Source organism: Suncus etruscus, chromosome 2 (genome assembly GCF_024139225.1).
Source record: "Suncus etruscus isolate mSunEtr1 chromosome 2, mSunEtr1.pri.cur, whole genome shotgun sequence".
NCBI lineage: Eukaryota > Metazoa > Chordata > Mammalia > Eulipotyphla > Soricidae > Suncus > Suncus etruscus.
Genome location: NC_064849.1, coordinates 65,569,225 through 65,575,224, shown reverse-complemented (window position 1 = coordinate 65,575,224; position 6,000 = coordinate 65,569,225). Strand labels below are relative to the sequence as shown.

Below are 6,000 nucleotides of genomic sequence, written 5' to 3'. Positions count from 1 at the left end.
GGTCAAAGTGCTCATCAAAGAATTTATCCTGGGCAGCATGTAGTGATGTGTGAGTGGGTGGTGGGTGTAGCAGGGATGGGCCTCAGTGCAGTGCCATGAGGGCCAGTCTCAGAGCAGCAGCAATGGCCTCTCTTCCTGGTTCAGAGCCCGAGCACTTCTGGCCCTACTGGAAATGTGCCTGTGACTTTGTATTCATGACTGTCTAAGCCTGGGGGCTGCTTGCCTGCCTCCTTCTCCACAGCATGAAGCTTGAAGCCTGCTGTAGTGGTTTTGTTTTGTTTTTTGCTTTTTTGTTTTTGTCTGTGTGAGGCAAGTCTGGGGCCTGAGGGACAGACACACAGGATGGGGTTCTGAGACAGCACTAACAGAATTCTTTATTGTTTGTGGGGAGACATCCAAGCAGTGCATAGGACTTACACCTGGCTCTGCAATCAGTAATCACTCCTAACAGTGCTCTAGGCATTTCTGGAGATCAAAGCCAGGTCAGTTGCTTGCAAAACAAGCACCCTATCCACTAGACTGTTGCTCTGGCCCCCTGGCATTCACAGCATTCTTCTAGACATTGCTCAGACCTGTCCTGCTCTCTCTAGCCTGGCCTGATTATGGTGATGTCATTACCCCCTACCCTGTTCTAGGACTATAAATTTCAGGAATCAGCTTTATTTCAGAAAGGAGCAGCAGGGCATAACATCCAGCCTGTTGTCTGCTCACTTCAGACACAGTGAAGAAGGAAACTCACCTGTGCCTGAAGCCAGGAGTGAAACCAGGTAAGGTGGGCAGGCTCCTCAGCCCAGCAGAATTGGTATGACCTATGCAATTCCTCCAGCTTGGGTCCCCAACTCCTGAGGCTTCCTTAGTCCTGGCTGCTTACAGCCCCATGTTTGTTTCTTTTTCAATTCACACCACAAAGCTTTTGGAGCAACCATTCACTCCAGCTGTTCACTTGGGACCACACGCAGTAGCTGGAATGGGTGGACTCGTCTGTTTCTGACAAATTTCCCTTATCTCTCTGTTGGTCTTCATTGATCCTGTCATTCCATCTTTTTTTCCTTTTTTCCCCTTTTTTTGGCTTTTGGGCCATAGTTGGTTGTGCTCAGGGTTACTCCTGTCTCTGCACTCAGAAATCACTTACTTCTGGTATGCTTGGGAGACCATATGGGATGCTGGGAATTGAATCTGGGTCTGTCCCAGGTTGGCCATGTGCAAGGCAAATGCTCTTCCACTGTGCTATAGTGCTGGTCCCCAAGTCCATTTTGATCTCCCCTCTCTTCCCCTTTATTCTTATGCTTAGCCCCCAGTCGAGACATCCACCTTTAGGGGTAAGTGGAGGGTGCATACTGTCTCTCTGTTCAGCTACATGTTTAGATTTTGAAGGTAGAATTGAGGGGACAGTGCAAGGTTCAGAGGCCATGCCAAGTATACAGGGTCTACCCTTGCCCTCTGGTAGAGAAGAGTGAAAGAAAAAATAAAAGTCAGTCTACAGGAACAGGAGTGGAAGGACTTGGGCACTTTGGTAGCGGTTAAGGGTCCATGAGTTTTATATAACAAAATTATAAATGTTAACACTACTCTAGCCATGTTACTTAAACTACAATAAAAATTTAAAATCTTGGAGCCAGAGAGATAGTCAAGCATGTAGGGATGCTTTCTCTGTGTGATTGACCTAGGTTTTATCCCTGTCATCCTATATCTTCCCCTGAGCACCACCAGGGATGATTCTAAATTATAGCCAGGAGTAAGCATTGACCATTGCTGGGGCTGGCCAAGAAAACAAACAAAAGTCTAAAATATTAAAAAAAAAAAAAAAAAAGAAAGAACAGGGTAGACAGCTGAAATGGTAGGGCTTGACTCTAGCTCCACAAGGCCCTGAGAAAAGCCCACTTCAGCCTCATGCACCACATAGCCAGACTGACCACCAACCAGTCAGGCCTCCTTCCCCTAATCTCATGACCAGCAGGAGGGAGTAGCTATGGCATCCTTTGTCGGCTGTGGAGACTGCCAGGGGCTGGGAAGCCTCGTCTCTGGCCTGGGAAAAGATTTGAATAGAAAGAGTATCAGCATACAGAAGTTCGGTCTTCTTTCTCTTTCCCAGCAACTGGCTGGAGCTACTTTGTCTTCAAGCAGAACAACTTTCAGGCAAAACTCCCTCTCTTCTCTAATTTTTAAAAAAACTTGGGGGTTGGATCAATGGAGTATGTCTTGCAGGCATTTGACCTGGGTTCAGTCTCCGGCACTATATATATAGTTCCCCAAGACCTCCAGAAGTGATCCCTTATGCTCTGTGTATCGCTGGGTGTGGCCCAAGCACCTGCCCGCAATTTATTTTTATTGATTGACCTGTGTTCACCCATCACCAGTGTATCCACCTCCCTCCCAGGGGTGTACTTAACACCCCTCCCTTTCAATCTGCCCGGCCGCCATCAACTCAGTTGCATGGATCAGTTCTCCAACAGGCCAAACAGCGAAGTTAGAACTGCCAGCCTTGCTGATAGCTGCCATTCAGCACTCCAGTTGGATTTATAAGCCAGGTTGTCCAGCAAGGGGAGGTGAGGTTCAGCTCTGACAAACCATGAGTTTTCTTTTTGCTGCTTCTCTCCCCACCAAGGAGACCTGATTCCTCAGTCCTCCTGGGGATTGATTCATATCTGTGTAGAGTGGCAACCCCCCCTCCTCACACCCCAACCACCCCTCCCACTGCCTCAGAGACACAACAGTGCTGAAATCTGTTGTTGCTGTTAGGGAAGGAAGGACAACCAGATGTTAAAACCATTTATCTCTTTGAATCTAAAGGCTATAAAGATGACCTTGAAGAGTAAGAAAAAAAAGGGGTGGAGGGGACAGGAAAAGAGGTTGGAGGTGGAAGGGTTAGGAAAAGGGTTAGGGAGAGAGGGGGGGAGGAAGAGAGAGAGAGGGAGAGAGAGAGGAAGAGAGAGGAAGAGAGAGAGGGAGAAAGAGGGAGAAAGAAAGAGAGAGAGAAAGAGAGGAGAGAAAGAGAAGAGAGAGAGAAGAGAGAGAAGAGAGAGAAAGAAGAGAGAAGAGAGAAGAGAGAGAAGAGAGAGGAGAGAGGAGAGAGAAGGGGAGAGAGGAGAGAGAGGAGGGGGAGAGAGGAGAGAGAGAGTAGAGGGAGAGGGGAGGGAGAGGGGAGGGAGAGAGGAGAGAGAGAGGAGAGAGAGTAGAGGGAGAGGGGAGAGAGAGGGGAGGGAGAGAGGAGAAGGAAGAGAGGGAGAGAGGGGAGGGAGAGAGGAGAGGGAGAGAGGAGGGAGAGAGGAGAGGGAGAGAAAGGGGGAGAGAGTAGGGGGAGAGAGGGGAGGGAGAGAGGAGAGAGAGGGGAAGGAGAGAGGAGGGGAAGGAGAGAGGGGAGAAAGGGGGGAGGGGGAGAGGGGAGAGAGGAGAGGGAGAGAAGGGAGAGAGAGGGGAGGGAGAGAGGAGAAAGGAGGGGAGAGAGAGGGGAGACAGAGGAGAGAGAGGGGAGAGAGAAGGGGAGAGAGAGGAGGGAGAGAGGGGAGAGAGAGAGGAGGGAGAGGAGAGAGAGGGGAGAGAGGGGGGAGAGAGGAGGGAGAGAGAGGAGAGAGAGAGGAAGGAGAGAGGGGAGAGAGAGGAGGGAGAGAGGGGGGGAGAGAGGAGGGAGAGAGGGGAGAGAGAGAGGAGGGAGAGAGGAGGGAGAGAGGGGAGAGAGAGGAGAGAGAGAGGGCAGAGGGGGAGAGAAGGGAGAGAGGAGAGGGGAGAGAAGAAAGAGAGGGGAGAGAGAGGGAGGAGAGAGAGGAGGGAGAGAGGGGAGAGAGGAGGGAGAGAGGAGAGAGAGGAGAGAGAGAGGGCAGAGAGAGAGGAGAGAAGAGAGAGAGAGAGGGTAGAGAGAGAGGAGAGAGGAGACTGAGAGGAGAGAGAGGAGAGAGAGAAAGAGAGAGGAGAGGAGAGAGAGAAAGAGGAGAGGAGAGAGAGAGGAGAGAGGAGAGAGAAGGAGAGAGAGGGGAGAGAGAGGAGGGAGAGAGGGGAAAAAAGAAGGAGAGCGGGAAGAGAGAGGAGGGAGAGAGGGGAGAGAGGAAGGAGAGAGGGGAGAGAGGAGGGAGAGAGGAAGGAGAGAGGAGAGAGAGAGGAAGGAGAGAGGAGGGAGGGAGGAGAGAGAAGGGAGGGAGGAGAGAGAGGAGGGAGAGAAGAGAGAGAGGATGGAGAGGAGGGAGGAGGGAGAGAGGAGAGAGAGAAAGAGGAGAGGAGAGAGAAAGAGAGAAGAGAGAAAGAGAAGGAGAGAGGAGAGAGAGGAGAGAGGAGAGAGGAGAGAGAGGGAAGAGAGGAGAAAGAGAAGAGAGAGAAGAGAGGAGAGAGAGGGAGAGGGAGAAGAGATGGAGAGGGAGAGGAAGAAGAGAGGGAGAGGGGAGAGAGGAGAAAAGAGAGAGAGGAGAGAGAGAGGGAGAGAGAGGGAGAGAGAGGGAGAGAGAGATATGGGGGAGAGAGAGATGGGGGAAAGAGGGACTAGTGCATTAATAGAGCAGGTAAGGCATTTGCCTTGCATACAGCTGACCTGAGTTGGAACCTTGGTACTTCATAGGATCTCCTGACCTCACAAGAAGTGATCCCTGTGTGCAGAGCCAGGAGTAAACCATGGGCATTACCAGGTGTACCCCCCCAAAAACAAACAAACAAACAAGAGAGAGCAATATAGGGAGAAAGCAGTGGGGAGAGAGGGTGGGAAGAGGGAGGGAGGTAAACATGAGTATCTTGGAAATAGTATTAGAAGAGATATAAACTGGAAGCTGAAGCTGACCTCGCCAAAGCAGAACATTTCTTCAACCTCCATTGTGTCACTGGTCCAATTTGATATTAAACTGAGATTCTCCACAACCCCCAAGCAGCACCCTTTCACTTAGCATGGATGGAACCAAGCCCTACTCCAGAGAGTTGGGTTATGTAGGGTTGCTAAGGAACGAGGGCAGATGCAGGAGGAAATGCAGAGGTTGCTTAGTAACCACAAGTCCCTGGGTGATGAAGTGGCCAGAGAAAGTCTGGAAGGGTCTGCAGCCAGTCAGCCCACACCAGAGACTCCCCACAGAGGCACAACTATGGAGCACAGCAGCCTGAGCCTTCAGTCCTTCTGCAATTAGGTTCTGCCTAACTGTAGGAAAGGCATCCTCGAGTCCTGAGTGTCCTTAGTGATCACTTGAGTCCTCTGTGAAGGGAGTTTCCATGCAGGAAGTTCTTTTGCAGAAGACTTTTGTGCAGAATGGCTCTGAGAAAAATGCTGAGATGCTGGGAGGTTGGCTTCTGAGAAGATTGAAGTTTGCAATTCTGAAATGCTAAATACATAAGATGGGAATCTTTCCTTTTCCGACTTTCAATTTGTGACACATTATATATAAAGTATACATGAAGCCAGAGAGGCAATCTAGGGGATAGTTAGTACATGTGGTCAATCCTGGTTTGATCCATGGTACCACAAGGATCTCCAAGCATCAAGGGGTACAGTCCTGGTGGTCCTTGGTACTGCAAGGTCCAATCAGCACTGCAACCTTCACTAAATGGCTGTTTCATTGAGAATCACTGTCATGGGTCCCTAGACCTCTTAGCATAGTTTGGACTCCCAACCCACAATATATGGTTAATATATATTATTACCCTCATTTTCATTGCCTTATCCCTGATTTACAATGCTAGGGACTTTATACAGTTTATAATACTAGGGAATTCATACACTATGTGTATGTTGTAATCCACCAAAAATTTTCTAGTGCCATCCCACCAACAAAAGAAAGATTCATTTGCCTTTTCCTTCTCACCACCCCTTCCTCTAGTATTCACCATGCTTTTCACCACTGGTTTAGGAGCTAGTTTTGTTGATTTTTGCCAATTCCTTTACTTTAGTTATTTAGAGTCCACACACAACTCATATCCCTTTCTGAGTTGTCAAACATCACCACCTGCATGGCAACTCTGGGGACTATATGGGATCCTCGGGTTGGCTGCATGCCTTACTGCTGTGCTATCTCTCTGGCTCCACAGTTCATATAT

General features: G+C 49.5%; 1 protein-coding gene across 3 annotated transcripts in view; it reads left to right on the top strand.

Annotated features, from left to right (window-relative positions):
* The first annotated feature begins 468 nt into the window (after positions 1–468).
* Positions 469–6,000, top strand: part of LOC126001132 (dehydrogenase/reductase SDR family member 2, mitochondrial-like) — a 230,772-nt gene continuing 225,240 nt past the window's right edge. For all 3 annotated transcript variants that reach the window (XM_049768333.1, XM_049768332.1, XM_049768331.1), the window contains exon 1: positions 469–767. The gene's annotated coding sequence lies outside the window, so the exon portion shown is untranslated. The remainder of the gene's footprint in view (positions 768–6,000) is intronic.